General features: G+C 41.8%; 1 protein-coding gene across 2 annotated transcripts in view; it reads left to right on the top strand.

Moving 5' to 3' along the window:
• The first annotated feature begins 6,663 nt into the window (after positions 1–6,663).
• ucn3l (urocortin 3, like) overlaps positions 6,664–15,830 on the top strand; it is a 36,995-nt gene continuing 27,828 nt past the window's right edge. For both annotated transcript variants that reach the window (XM_087999763.1, XM_043714029.2), the window contains exon 1: positions 6,664–6,793. The gene's annotated coding sequence lies outside the window, so the exon portion shown is untranslated. The remainder of the gene's footprint in view (positions 6,794–15,830) is intronic.

Raw genomic sequence — 15,830 nt, forward strand, 5'->3', positions numbered from 1 at the left:
AAGTATGTCCTGTACATATGAAGCAGGAAAACTCCAACCTGGTCAACTGTTACCCCATCAGTCTATTCACGATCATCAGTAAAGTGACGGAAGGTATCATCAACAGTGCTATCAAGAAAGCACCTGCTCAGCAACCACCTGCTCAGTGATGCCCAGTTTGCATTCCGCCAGGACTATTCAGCACTTGACCTCATTACAGCCATCACCAACAACAGACAATCTAACCACTGCCCCTTGATGTTCAATACTGTTATCACTGAATCCCCCACTGTCAACATCCTGGGGGTTATCATTGACCAGAAACTCAACTGGACTCATCACATAAACACATTGGCTACAAGAACAGGTCAAAGGCTAGGAATACTATGTTGAGTAACTCACCTCCTGACTCCCCAAAGCCCATCCACCATCTACAAGGCACAAGCCAGGAGTCTGATGGAATCCTCTCCACTTGCCTGGATGAGTGTAGCCCCAACAACACTCAAGATGTTTGACACCATCCAAGACAAAGCAGCCCACTTAATTGGCAGCATTTCCACAAGCATACACTCTCTTCACCACCAACATTCAGTAACAGCAGTGTGTTCTATCTACTGGAGCATTGCAGAAATTCACCAAAGATCCTCAGCCTGCATTTTCCAAACTCATGATCACTTCCATCTAGAAGCACAAGGGCAGCAGATATATGGGAACACCACCAGCTTCAAGTTCCCCCGCAGACCATGGAAATATATCAGAGCTGAAAATGTGTTGCTGGAAAAGCGCAGCAGGTCAGGCAGCATCCAAGGAGCAGGAGAATCGACGTTTCAGGCATTCGTTCCTGAAGAAGGGCTTATGCCCGAAACATCGATTCTCCTGTTCCCTGGATGCTGCCTGACCTGCTGCGCTTTTCCAGCAACACATTTTCAGCTCTGATCTCCAGCATCTGCAGACCTCACTTTCTCCTCATGGAAATATAACAACTTTCCTTCTCTGTTGCTGGGTCAAAATCCTGGAATTCCCTCCCTAATGGCTTTTTGGGTCAACTCACAGGAGGTGGACTTAACGGTTCAAGAAGGCAATTCATCACCACCTTCTCAAGAGCAATCAGGGATGGACATAAATACTGGCCAGCCAGCTACGTCCTCATCCCACAAATGAATAAATTAAAAAAAAGCAGCTCAATTATCTTCAGGTTCACCATGTTTATCTGGATATATTCAAAATGCCCTCAACCACATTCATAACAAAATATACATTCGTCCCTCTATCTTGTATTCCAGTATGGTTTCAGAACTGCAGGAGTCGTAATTAACATGATCTTCTCAGTTGAAAGAGAAATGTCATGAACAAAGGAGACCACAGTATGTATTGCCTCGCTAAGGCATTTAAGCATGCAAGTAGATGCAAACTCCTTGAGGTGAAGAAGACTGCTGAAACTGTTCAGTGAGATCTCTCCATGACAAACTGGTTGGTAAGGTCAGCTATGAAACCATTACAACCCTTTAAAATCCACGTGGGGTTGAACAGTATAATGTTCTGGCATCGGCACTGTTTGACATATTTCTTTCTTTGCTACGTCCTGTGTCTTCCCTTTATCCACAGGTGGTGTCCAGAATCAACAAAAAGCTGTTCAAACTTGTTCTAAGATCTAAAAGCAAACGTCCGCTGAGTCCTCATCAGATTGTATTCTTCTACTATGTTGCACTAATATTCTATACTGAGGAAAACTGAAAGAATTGGGGTGGCACTGTGGCTCAGTGGTTAGCACTGCTGCCTCATAGTACCAGGGACCCAGGTTCGATTCCAGTGACTGTCTGTGTAGAAATTGCACATTTTAAGGGTGGCACGGTGGCTCAGTGGTTAGCATTGCTGCCTCACAGCACCAGGGTCCCGGGTTTGATTCCAGCCTCGGGCGATTATCTGTGTGGAGTTTGCACATTCTCCCCACGTCTGCACGGGTTTCCTCCAGGTGGTCCGGTTTCCTCCCACAGTCCAAAGCTATGCAGGCCAGGTGAATTGACCATGCTAAATTGCCCATAGTGTTAGGTGCATTAGTCAGAGGGAAATGGGTCTGGGTGGGTTACTCTTCGGAGAGTCGGTGTGGACTGGTTGGGCCAAAGGGCATGTTTCCACACTGTAGGGAATCTAATATAATCTAAAAAAGCTATGGATGCTGTAAATCAGAAACAAACAACTCATTTTATTTTCTGCACAGATTTCCAAGGTCCAAAAGCAGTAGCGACTTCTGAAACCGGAAGCCAATGCTGCGATGGGCACACCAATCACCATGCACAGAACCTCTGAGCAACTTCGTGGCCGCACGGTTTAGAGGGAACGTAGGTAAGGAAAACCTGTAGCAGTAAATCAACAGGCGCTTCACGCCCCAAAACAATTTGTTTGATCAACATCAGAAAGACAAAAATCTACTTCACACACGCATAATCACCAGCAATCTGTCATTTGATGCTGAAACTAGCACAAATATTGCAAAACTTCAGCTATTATACACAAGCAGAGTAAGGGAATGTAGATTAGATTAGATTACAGTGTGGAAACAGGCCCTTCGGCCCAACAAGTCCACACCGACCCGCCGAAGCACAACCCACCCATACCCCTACATTTACCCCTTACCTAACACTACGGGCAATTTAGCATGACCAATTCACCTGACCTGCACATCTTTGGACTGTGGGAGGAAACCGGAGCACCCGGAGGAAACCCACGCAGACACGGGGAGAACGTGCAAACTCCACACAGAAATCAAACTTTGAGTTTACCAAGCCTGCATTCTCAATGCACTGCTGGACACTGTTGCACAGCATTAAGATCTGGATAAAATATGCTAAGCAGGAGAAAAGAATTAAAAACAGAAGTTGCTGCAAAAGCTCATTAGGTCTGCAACTGTGCAGAGAAATCAGAGTTAACGTTTCAGGTCCTATGATCCTTTTTGCAGAATGGGTCGGCTGAGACTTGCTGAGCTTTTCCAGCTGCTTCGATTTTGTTTCTGATTTACAGCATCCACAGTTCTTTCGGTTTTTATTCAGGAGAGAAGAATGATATATCCACACCTTTACTGAAACTAGCCAGGTGTTCAAGATTTACTGATTGAGTTTAAATTCCACCATCTGAACATATGACCTCAGAGCATCTGCCTAGGCCACGAGATTAATCGGGACCCTCCAATCTCGGCATCAATGTAGATTTCACCAGTTTCCACATTTCCCTTCCCCCACCTTATCCCTGTTCCAACCCGGCAGCACCTTCACGACGTATCCTACCTGTCCATTTTCCTTCCCACCTATCCACTCCACCCTACAGCCCTCTCGACCAGGATCTCACCTCCCATCACCAAACTATCATCTCCCAGAACGCACACAATCTCATCACCTCAGGGCATCTCCCACCCACAGCTTCTAACCTCGTTGTTTGGGAACACCACAACACCTGGTTCTACCTCCTACCCAAGATCCACAAGCCTGACTACACCAGCCTATCCATCGTCTTGGCCTGCTCTTGCCCCACCGTACTCATCTCCACATACTTTGATACTGTCCTATCTCCCCAGTCCAGGAACTCCCCACATACATTCGGGACACTACCCATGCCCTCCACCTCCTCCAAGACTTTTGTTTCCCTGGCCCCCAATGCTTCATCTTCACCATGGACATCCAATCCCTATACACCTCCAACCGCTATGACGAGGGCCTCCAAGCCCTCAGTTTCTTCCTCTCCCGACGTTCCCACCAGTACCCCTCCATTGACAGTCTCATTCATTTGGCTAAACTGGTCCTCACCCTCAATAATTTCTCCTTAGAATTCTCCCACTTCCTCCAGATGAAAGGGATAGCCACGGGCACCCAGCTATGCCTGTCTCTTTGTCAGTTACGTGGAACAGCCCATCTTCCGAAGTTACACCGGCACCATTCCCCACCTCTACCTCCGCTACATTGATGACTGTATCAGCGCCACCTCATGCTCCCACAAGGAGGTTAAACAGTTCCTCAACTTCACCCACACATTTTCCACCTCAAAAAAAACTCTGGAGACCACATCGAGAGCAACGAACACAGTAGATGAGGTACTTGGATGTGCAGGAAAATCTCTGTCGGATGTGGAGGATCCGTTGAGGCTTTGGACAGAGATGACAGAGGAGGTGTGGACGCAAGTTGCTCTCGATGTGGTCTCTTTTACATTGGGGTGATAGGACGCCAACTTTCAGGGAACAGCTCTGGAACACACGCACCAAACAACCCCATCGCCCTGTGGCCGACCACTTCAACCCCCCTCCCCTCCCATTCCGCCATGGACATGTAAGTCCTGGGCCTCCTCCACCACCGAATCCAACCCACCCAATGCCTGAAGGAAGAATGCCTCATCTTCTGCCTTGGGACCCTCCAACTACATGGCATCAACGTCAGTTTCCTCATCTCCCCTCCCCCCACCTCATCCCAGATCCAACCCTCCAACTCAGCACCATCCTCTTGAACTGTCCTACCTGTCCATTTTCCTTCTCACCTATCTGCTCCACTCTCCTCTCTGACCAATCACCATCATCCCCACCTGTACCTACCCATCACCTTCCCAGCTACCTTCCTTCCAGCCCCATATCCACCCTCTTATTCATCTCTCAGCCCTCTTCCCCCAGCCCCCTCACATTCCTGATGAAGGGCTTATGCCCGAAACATCAATTCTCCTGCTCCTCAGATGCTGTCTGACCTCCTGTGCTTTTCCAGCACCACATGTTTTGACATTTAACAAATTCCTCACCATTCAAATTCTGAAGACTATGGCAGTCTCAGTCTATGTTTGGAAAGTTAAAACCCCCTACTATTACAACCCTTTTATTCTTACACATATCTGAGATCTCTTTGCATATTTGTTGCTCTTTGGGGATCTTACAGTACAATCCCATTAAGATATTGATCCCCTTCGTTTTTCTGATTTCCACCCATATAGCTTTACTGGACAATCCCTCAGAAATATTCTTTTGAAGTACAGCAGTGAAGTTTTCCTTAATCAAATACATGACTCCAACTCATCTCTTGACTCCCTTTCTTTCCTTCCTATAGCATCTAAAACTCAAAACACTGAGCTGCCAGTCCCGCCTCTCCCTCAACGATTTTCTGTAATAGACCAGACCCATGTTTCCATACATTCCATGAGTTAATCTGCCTTACCTATAAGAGCCCTTGCAGTGAAATAAATGCAGTATAATTCTTCAGAGTTACCTCATTCTTTGACTTGTTCTTGCCTGCCTTTTCTAATTGTTCTTTTTTAAATTCAGAACAATCCTCATCAGTCTTTCTATTCCCACTGCTACTTAGGATCCTTCCACCCTCACCCCTTAGTAATTTAAAGGCTCCTGAATAGTACTAGGAAATCTCCCTACCAGGATATTGGTCCCCTTCCAGTTCAGGTGAAACCTGTACCTTTTGACTAGGTCTTTTCTGCACCAGAGAAATCCCAACGATCCAAAAATCTGAATTCTTACCCACTGCACCACCTCCTCAGTCAATGATTTATCTGCCCTATCTGCTCATTCCTACTCTCACCAGCATCTGGCACCGGGAGTAATCCAGAGATTACTACCTTTGAGTTTCTGCAATTTACCCTACCACCTAACTTTCTATATTCACTCTGCAAAGCTTCAACCCTTCCCTTATTATTTATTATCTCAGCTGCTGAAATCAATTTCCTGAAGTTATCATTTTTAACACATGTAGTAAAGGATTTCAAATATAGCTCTGAACTTGAACAAAGGCATTTCCCTCAAAAATAGTTAAAACTTTAAAAATGTACTTAGGGCATCTTCTGTTGCTTTGCAATTTACTATGTGACTCCTATTATAACTTCTGAATTCTATGTTTTACAGGAAAATGACTTTCCACTGCCCCAAAAACCCCAACTAATATTGTAAGATTATATAAGAACAATAACACGTTCAACAGCTCAAGGCCCCAATGCCAGCAATAAATAGGGTAGCACATTCACTGTAATGATCTGTGAATAAGATAAATTTAAAAACTTCAGTTTGAATTTTGTCTTGAGAGCTTCTACAGCACTTTTGAATCCCTATAATCCTTTAGAAATGCAAATTTATCTGCCATCAACCCTGCTTTATTTTGCACTTCGTTTAACAATTCTCAATTTGTGGTTTTAAAATAATTTAGAATTAAAGAGAATAACTGAATAGAAATGTTTAAATATTACATAATATCACAAATTGAGTGCATAATATCCTAATTTGAATGATTATGCTAATTATATTTAGCATTACTGAAGTTTTACAAAACTAGAAATATTTATTTCAGTTGATATTACGTATAATAATGCTACGGTTTAAAAAAAGACTATCATAATGGGATGAACGAGAAAAAGTACTGAGAATAGTTAATAGCTTAAAATAAATATGACAGTTCATGTCTTGCCAATAAGCACCAATGTGTTTAGCAGCAGAAGGATTTAATGTATGTATCTGAAGATATTAGCAATGTTAGACGTACAAGGATGAACCTGTCAGTTCCCTGTTTGCTTGTGCTCTTTTAATGAAATCAGCATTTAAAGAAGCACGACGTAAATGTTACGAATCCAACCCCGTGATCTCAGTTTGATTTAAGAGGCAGACAAGACTGTTTTAATAGGGGGAACAAACAACTTTTACTGAAAAAAAAGTTGGGGGAATGCAAGATAGAAATCCAAAGATAAAAATCAAGCGAACGGAGTGACTGTTGATTCAAGTTCTCAATTAGTTAACAGTGAAGTTTTACAACTGAACTTTATTTTCGGGATTTTCAATTAGTATCATCAATCGGTAAGTAAACATTTAAGAGTATTTTAACGCCTATGTGAACATTTTAACTTTTTAAGATTCAGAATCATCAGATTTCCCTTACTGTTAGGGTTTCTTTTCAAAAAGTTATACCGCGTTGCAATCCTGAGGTACTGTGGCAGACGACAGTTCAGAAATGAGTGAACGTTTCAAATAAGCGAACTGAGTGATCTTAGGATCACATTTTAATGTCGTGTGTGAAGATACACGGGGGTGAGAGTTTTGAGTGACTGGAAGGATTTGATCGCATCCCGTTTAGTTTGGGACATCAAGGGATCTGCTCTTAACCCACATGATTAATCCGTTCCACATCCAAGGAAACCGCAAAGCTGCAATGATGAAGCAGTTTTACCTGAAGATCCTTTTCCCCTCCTTCTTGCACTCTCGTATGTTCATCTCTTCATAACCTCGCTTCAACCCTCAGTTTCGGCATTTTCTCTCTACCATGCCTGCATCCTCCTGATTCTCAGCTGTTTGCGGAGGTCGTTCCCGAGCCTTATATTCGCAGGTACTGCTCCTACTTTCTCCGCTCTTTCAAATCTCTGGAAGAGCACGGACCCCGGAAAGCTTACTTCCCACTTCCAGCACGCCAACAACCGGGTTTCTTCCCGATTTACCACGGTTTTGCCCCACTCTCTCCCTGCTAACTCCCCCACGAAACCGTTCACCTTCACCTTCCTACCATCCATCGTGCCATCGCAACCCCACCCCACCTCATGTCCTCCGGTCCTCGGCGGCTCGAAATATACTTTCACAAATACTTAGAAATTGCTAATATTTCTCACAGCTAATTTGTAATTTTAAAAAAGCAGTTTCTGCAAGATTGTATATTTCCTGGGCTTTCTCAGTCGCGAAACTTACTATTCTAAAATGTTTATTGCTGTTTCAGTTCTTCTCTCCCCATTTCAAATCCTAACATGCAAGATCCTCAACCGCATTTTTTTTCTTTGGAAAACTGTCTCTACAGCTTTTGCAGCCTGTGAATAGTTTGCAAACCATATTTTCTGGTTCCTGGCGATGTTCTTAAATTCTTTCAGAGTTTGCTTGCTGCATTAGACTTTTCTTTTAGCACGTCCTTTCTGAATTGGTAAACTTTTCCCTCATGTTGGCACCCTATAATGTACAGCACCTGCTGAACTGCTTTCCCTTTGTTCCGAGACGACACTGGGAAAATTTTCTCTTAACAAATTATCTTCTTAATTCTTTGATTTTCTGCAAAGCGATTATCTGTATTATTGCCCTCTCTTCCCAGAATTCCTGCTTTCTGGAATGACTCTCGATTACACTTTCCGCGGTCCTCCATTTCCCATTCCTTCAAGTGCTTGGGAATTATTTGCCCCATCTCCAGTTTCTCGCCTATTTCCTTAAAAGAATCTTCGAATTATTCCACAACTCCCCATTTCCCTTGGGCGAATTTTAGAATAGTAGGAACTGATTCGATCTGTACTCTTTTCCTAATTGTCCCACAATTACAAATAATATCAGGATTTTCATTGTTTTGTGTGTCTCATGGACTGATACCATCGTTTTCGAGCCGCCTTTACGTTCCTGCAAACAGGCATTACCCGCGCCACGAGCGTCCCGACCCGTCGCACGATTCCAACGGTCACGCTCGCGCCCGTCCCGCGCTCCCAACGGTCACGTTCGCTCGCAGGCAAAACGTGCGTCTAAAAGAATCACGTGGATGCACCTTGGTCTGCCCCCATTTACGAAAAAGCTAATTTCCTTCTTTTTGAAGTCTATGTGTTTCCCTCCTTCTGCACACCAACATTATTCTAAAACAGGCATTTTGAAAGACGAAGCACATTTTTGACTAGGATTGGTCTAGACCAAACCAAATTCATCTCCTGCCACTGGGCTTCAAGTAAGGTGGAAATGGAGCTTTTTTTTCCTCCTTTACTAGTACATATTTGTTGAAAGAGAAACTATAATGTGTATCTTTTTTAGTTTACGGTGTCAGCTCAACCACAGGTTTCTTCGACAGGTTAAGGTATCATTAGAGTGCTGTTCCTTCAGTGGCTGAGGGACAGGACTTACACGTATTTGGAAAGGCAAGGACTGATTAGGGATAGTCAACATGGCTTTGTGCATGGGAAATCATGTCTCACAAACTTGATTGAGTTTTTGAAGAAGTAACAAAGAGGACTGATGAGGGCAGAGCAGTAGATGTGATCTACATGGACTTCAGTAAGGCGTTCGACAAGGTTCCCCTTGGGAGACTGGTTAGCAAGGTTAGATCGCATGGAATACAGGGAGAACGCACCATTTGGATACAGAACTGGCTCAAAGGTAGAAGACAGAGGGGTGTGGTGGAGGGTTGTTTTTCAGATTGGAGGCCTGTGACCAGTGGAGTGCCACAAAGGTCAATGCTGGGTCCACTATTTTTTGGATGTGAACATAGGTGGTATAGTTAGTAAGTTTACAGATGACACCAAAATTGGAGGTGTAGTGGACAGCGAAGAAGGGTACCTCAGATTACAACAGGATCTTGATCAGATGGGCCAATGGGCTGAGAAGTGGCAGATGGAGTTTAATTTAGATAAATGCAAGGTGCTGCTTTTTGGGAAAGCAAAACTTAGCAGGAGTTGTACACTTAATGGTAAGGTCCTAGGGAGTTTTGCTGAAGAAAGAGATCTTGGAGTGCAGGTTCATAGCTCCTTCAAGTAGAGTTGCAGGTCGACAGGATAGTGAAGAAGGTGTTTGGTATGCTTTCCTTTATTGGTCAGAGCATTGAGTACAAGAGTTGGGAGGTCTTGTGGCTGTACAGGACATTGGTTAGGCCAATTTTGTAATATTATATGCAATTCTAGTCTCCTTCCTATTTGAAGGATGTTGTGAAACTTGAAAGGGTTCAGAAAAGATTTACAAGGATGTTGGAGGATTTGAGCTATAGGGAGAGGCTGAATAGGCTGGGGATGTTTTCCTTGGAATGTCGAAGGCTGAGGGGTGATCTCATTGAGGTTTAAAACATCGTGAAGGGCATGCTTACGACAAATAGACAAAGTCTTTCCCCTTGCAGGGTGAGTCAAGAACTAGGAAGTATAGGTTTAGGGTGAGAGAGGAAAGATATAAAAGAGATCTAAGGAGCAACGTTTTCACACAGAGGGTGGTATGTGTATGGAATGAACTGCCAGAGGAAGTGGTAGAGGCTCGTACAATTACAACATTTAAAAGGTATCTGGATGGGTATATGAACAGGAAGGGTTTAGAGGGATATGGGCCAAGTGCTGGCAAATGGGACTAGGCTAGGTTGGGATATCTGGTCGTCATGGATCCGTTTGACCAAAGGGTCTGTTTCCGTGCTGTACACCTCTATGACTTCATGACTATGACTCTAAAATCCTGGAACCCTATCTAACACTTGACTGGATGTCACTACACCACAAGGACTGCAAGGGAGGAAGTGATGGTTTAATAGTGTAACAGATCAACTATTAATTCAGAGACTCAGGTAAAGTTCTGAGGATCCAGTTTTGAATTCTGTCATGGTGGACCACTTTTGGAATATTGTGTACAATTCTGGTCTCCCTCCTGCAGGAAGGATGTTGTGAAACTTGAAAAGGTTCAGAAAAGATTTACAAGGATGTTGCCAGAGTTGGAGGTTTTGAGCTAGTGGGAGAATCCAGAACTAGAGGGCATAGGTTTGGGGTGAGAGGGGAAACATATAAAAGGAACCGAAGAGGCAACCTTTTCAAGCAAAGGATGGTGCATGTATGGAATGAGCTGCCAGACGAAGTGGTGTGGCTGGTACAATTACAACATTTAAAAGGCATCTGGATGGGTATATGAAAAGGAAGGGTTTAGAGAGAAATGGGCCAACTGCTGGCAAATGGGCTAGATTAATTTAAGATATCTGGTCGGCATGGACAAGGTTGGACCGAAGGATCTGTTTCTGTGCCGTCCATCTTTATGACTCCAAACAAAATAAATCTCCCATTGCCACCTTAGCAAAATCCTGCCATTAACTTTCCTTCATAAAATATAAATACAATCTTATTTCTTATTTTTGCAGTGTACAATTGTACTAAATGTTTCTTATTCTTGTACTATCACTGCAATGGTCGATTTCAGATTGACCCCTGATCCATGCATTTCGAGCTTTGAAGTTAACTAAGTGACTAATGGCACCCACATCTTAGGACATATTGATTAAGGCTTAGCAGTTAGCATTGAAGCTGTTTAGACACCACAATTCTAATTAAATATATCATTTAATTTGTATTCTAATTCTTATATTTGAATACTTTTTTTCAGCTGTCTGTTTGTTGAGTAAATTCTTTCAATATTTATGACATAGAGAACTATGAAGTGTAAGTTCTTATAAACAATCATACAATGCATCTGGACTGTTCTAAAATTAAACAATCACTTTTTTTTTGGTTATGCCAAAATAATATCTGACTTTTTAGTTACAGATATATTTGGCAATTATGAAATGCTGTATCTGAGTTTGTTTGAATAATAAAATTGAATCTTCAGGCACTGGATAAAATACTTTTGGTCTGAAAGATTGCCCTCAGCTCTCACCATAACTTTAACCAAAAGAAAATTTGTTGTTCCCTCAGTATTATATGCACTAAAAGAAGGAAATGCTTCTTCTTGTTCAATCAATTCGGGCTAATAACAACATGAGTAAAAACTAATTTTTCATGAGGATTATTCATTTGATTCTATGATTAGGATGAAAATAGTCTTGTACCAGCTAGAAAACATCAAAGTACAAGCGAAGAACTGTGGATATTGGAGATCTGAAATCAAAACAGAAAATGCTGGAGAAACTAAACAAGTCTGCAGCTTCTGTGAAAAAAAATTAATGTTTTGCATCCAGTATGACCTCTTCAGAATGGAAGTGCACTAGAAAATTATGGTTCTATGCTGTTGATAAGACATGAAAGAGGAACAAATGGTGAAAGTGAGAGCAAAAGATAAAGGGATCACTAATGTTAGTAAAGGAGCAATATAGACCAGAGCAGATATTAATGGAATAAAAACAGAAATTGCTGGAAAAGCTCAGCAGGCCTGGCAGTATCTGTGGAGAGAAATTAAAGTTAACGTTTCGGGTTGAGCGACCCTTCCTCAGAACTGATATTAATGGTTTAAGTGAATAGTAGAAAATAGGTCAGCTGTGCTGACAGCAAATCTGTGCAATGGAGGGCTGGGGGTTGGTAATTAAGATGGAACACAGTGTGTAATTCAGTGTTAAGTCCTGAAGGCTAGAAAGGGCCTAAGCAGAAAATTAAGTGGTGTTCCTTTAGCTTCCATTGGGTTTCGCTGGAGCTCTATAATAACCCAATGACAGATTTTAGTTTGAGAACAAGATGATTTATTTAAATGTCATGGAAATGGAAGATCAGTGTAATCCTTATAAACAAACTAGAGGTGAATCAAAAGGCAGTGCCCCAGTCTGCATTTGGTCTTGCTAATTAAGAGTTACAGCTGCTTCATCTGGAAGCTCTGTTGGGGCCTTTGACAATGAAGAGGTAGGAGGTAAAAGGACCTTTAGCGAATGAACGGGAAGGTACGATGGGGCTGTAAGGAGATGTTAGGAGCGATTGAGGAGTAAACTACATTGTAACAGAGGGAACAATTGTGGAATGTTCACAAAAGAGGGGAGACATGTTTGGTTGTAGCATCCTGCTAGATAGAGATAGTAAAGGTAGAGAATGGTCTTTTAAATGCAGAGGTAGAAACTGAGGACAAGGGGAATCCTATTATTGTTCATGCAGGGAGGGAAGGGATAAGGACAGGAGTGCTGAATATGTGTTAGACACAGTTGAGGGTCCTGTCAGCTGTGGTTTGGGGAAGTCCTTGATAGATAATAAAGGACAACATGTCAAAAACACTCCTACGGAAGGTGGCATTATTGGAACAGAGGCAGAGAATCTGGGAGAATGACACAGTCTTTACATGAAGCAAGGTGAACAACCAATTGAACAAAGAACACTTGAAATTCAATATGCATTTGAGTTGACCCACATGCATATGCACATGTATGTGTATAAACATATATTACAATCCACTGAAGAGATGAGTGAAATAGTTCCCCTGTTTTCCCCTGCACCATTTGACTGTGACAGATTTCGTATTTAAAAAGAATGTAATTGATAATTTAGTTGTAATTATCTAGCTACAAATGGATGGTAAAGAACTAAGCAAAAAGGATTTCTTGAAGTCCAGGAAGAGAGAACAACAGCTAGGCAGACAAAGGAATGGGTAAAGTTCAGTTGGGGAAATCAGAAACTACTAATTGTGACCATTAGTAGCTGAGAATTGAATGGCTGTAGTAGCAGCCCATATGATGCTCTGGTGTGTGAGCATTGGAGTAAGGACGTGGAAGAAGGTGCTTAGGCCCTGAAATTATTTACAACAAAAACAAATTGCTGGAAAATCTCAGCAGGTCTGGCAGTATCTGTGGAGAGAAATCAGAGTTAACATTCTGAAGAACGGTCATTGGACCTGAAACGTTAACTATGATTTCTCTTCACAGATGCTGCCAGACCTGAGATTTTCCAGGAATTTCTGTTTTTGTCTCTCATTTCCAGCATCCACAATTCCAGTTTTTTTAGATTGAATTCAAATTCTACCACTTGCCATGGCAGGATTCAAATCTGTGTGCTGAGAACATTGCAAGGGTCTCCAGTTTAATAGTCTACCGATATTACCACGAGGTCATTGCGTCCCCTATTGGTAATGAAGGCATTTATTGCTCATTCCTTGTTGGCCTCGGTATCCTTTTTGTAAAAAAAAAGGATTGAATGTTTACTACATCATTCTGAGGACAACTGGAATTCAGCATGTTGTGTCAGACTGAAGTCACATGTAGATCAGGAGATGGATATGGATCTCAAGATTATTAGTCCAGTAACATAAGCATTATAATGCCCTTCACTTCCCAACTTTTTATCTTGAGAGGCTTTGTTTATTTTCAACATGATGTTTAGAAATGAATAAAGGAATAAAGAGCAAAGTAATAAAGAACAAATTAAAAACAACTGTTTCCCTTTCTTTATTTTCTAAATGTCCAGTAATCCATTATAATAGATGCTAGTAATTTCCCTTCTACTGACATCAGACTAAAAGACCATTTTCTCCCTTTTTCCTATCCTAAACAGTGAGGTTGCATTTGCAACTTTCCAATCTGTAGGAACCACTATAGAATTTAAGAAGTTTTAATAATGATCACAGTGGATCCACTATCTCTGAAGTCATCTCATTCAACACCCTAGGGTGAAGGTGAACGGGTCCCAGGTATTTTGTCAATTTCCCATCCCATTAATTTCTCCAATACTAATTTTACTAATACACCTTTCTTTCCATTCAACAGTCTCACTTAAACCTTTGGATTTTAATTATTTCTAGGAACCTTCATGAGTCTTCCTCTGTGAAGACAGCTCAGAGTCATAGAGATGTACAGTACGGAAACAGACCCTTCGGTCTATGCCAACCAGTTATCCCAACCTAATCTAGTCCCATTTGCCAGTACTTGGCCCATATCCCTCTAAACTCTCCCTATTCATATTCTCATCCAGATGCCTTTTAAATGCTGTTATTGTACCAGCCTTCACCACTGGTAGCTCATTCCATACACCAACCACTGCATGAAAAGGTTGCCCCTTAGGTCCCTTTTATATCTCCCCTCTCACCCTAAACCTATGCCCTCGAGTACTGGACTCCCTCACCCCAGGGAAAATACCTTGTCTGTTTATCCTATCCATGCCCCTCATGATTTTATAAACCTCTATTTCGGACGCTCCAGGGAAAACAGCCCCAGCCTATTCAGCCTCTCCCCATAGCTCAAATCCTCCAACCCTGGCAATATGCTTGTAAATCCTTTCTGAACCCTTTCAAGTTTCACAGCATCCTTCCTCTTGGAGGGAGACCACAATTGCACACAATATTCCAAAAGTGTCCTAACCAATGACCTGTACAACCACAACATGACCTCCCAACTCCTATACTCAGTGGTCTGACCAATAAAGGAAAGTATACCAAATGCCTTATTCACTATCCTATACCTGCGATTCTACTATCAAGGAACTAGGAGCCTGCACTCCAAGATCTCTTTGTTGAGCAACACTCCCCAGTACTTTACCATTGTATAAGTATACTTTACCAAGTGTATAAGTCCTGCTCTGATTTGCTTTTCCAAAATGCAGACCTCACATTTATCTAAATCAAACTCCATCTGCCACCCCTCAGCACATTGGCCCATCTGATCAAGATCCTGTTGTACTCTGAGATAACCTTCTTCTCTGTCCACTACACCTCCAATTTTGGTGTCATCTGCAAACTTACTAACTATACGTCCTCTGTTCATCTCAAAATCATTTATATAAATGAAGAAAAGTAGTGGACCCAGCACTGATCCTTCTGGCACACCACTGGTCACACATTTGGTTTTGATAATATTTTCCTTTGCATGTATCTGTAAAAGCTTTTACAGTTAATGTTTATGTTTCTTGCTATTTTACAATATTCTCTGTCAATAAATTTGTATTTCATGCTGAACTCTAAAATTCTCCCAATCCTCAGGCTCGATAACTTTTTGGCAATTTTATCAGCCTTCTCTTTTGATCTAAACTATCTTTAAATTTACTTGTTAACCATGATTCTCTTGTCTTTCCTGTTGGATATTTTTGTTATGGAATTAATTGTTTTAAACCAAGCTTAATTCTTTATGTATTAGCCATTGTCTTTGTACCACCAGACCTTTAATTTATATTTCCACTCCATCACAGTTTTTTCTTGATGCTTTCATAATTGCCCGTGTTTGCATTTAAGACCTTGTATTTGATTTTTCATCATTTCTAAATTAAATGGAAAATCTATCATACTATGATCATAATTCCTTATGTTATTTTTTCAACAAGATTATTAATTACACCTTTCTCATTACATAATACCAGATCTAAGATAGCCTGTGATCTAGTTGGTTGCTCAACATAATTTATTACATCTTCAGTATAATCAAGTGATGCATGGCTAAGTGATGCATAATGTACTCCTACCAATGTTTGTT

Source organism: Chiloscyllium plagiosum, unplaced genomic scaffold, assembly GCF_037043375.1.
Source record: "Chiloscyllium plagiosum isolate Xiang-an unplaced genomic scaffold, Cpla_swu_hap1 HiC_scaffold_23, whole genome shotgun sequence".
Lineage (NCBI taxonomy): Eukaryota > Metazoa > Chordata > Chondrichthyes > Orectolobiformes > Hemiscylliidae > Chiloscyllium > Chiloscyllium plagiosum.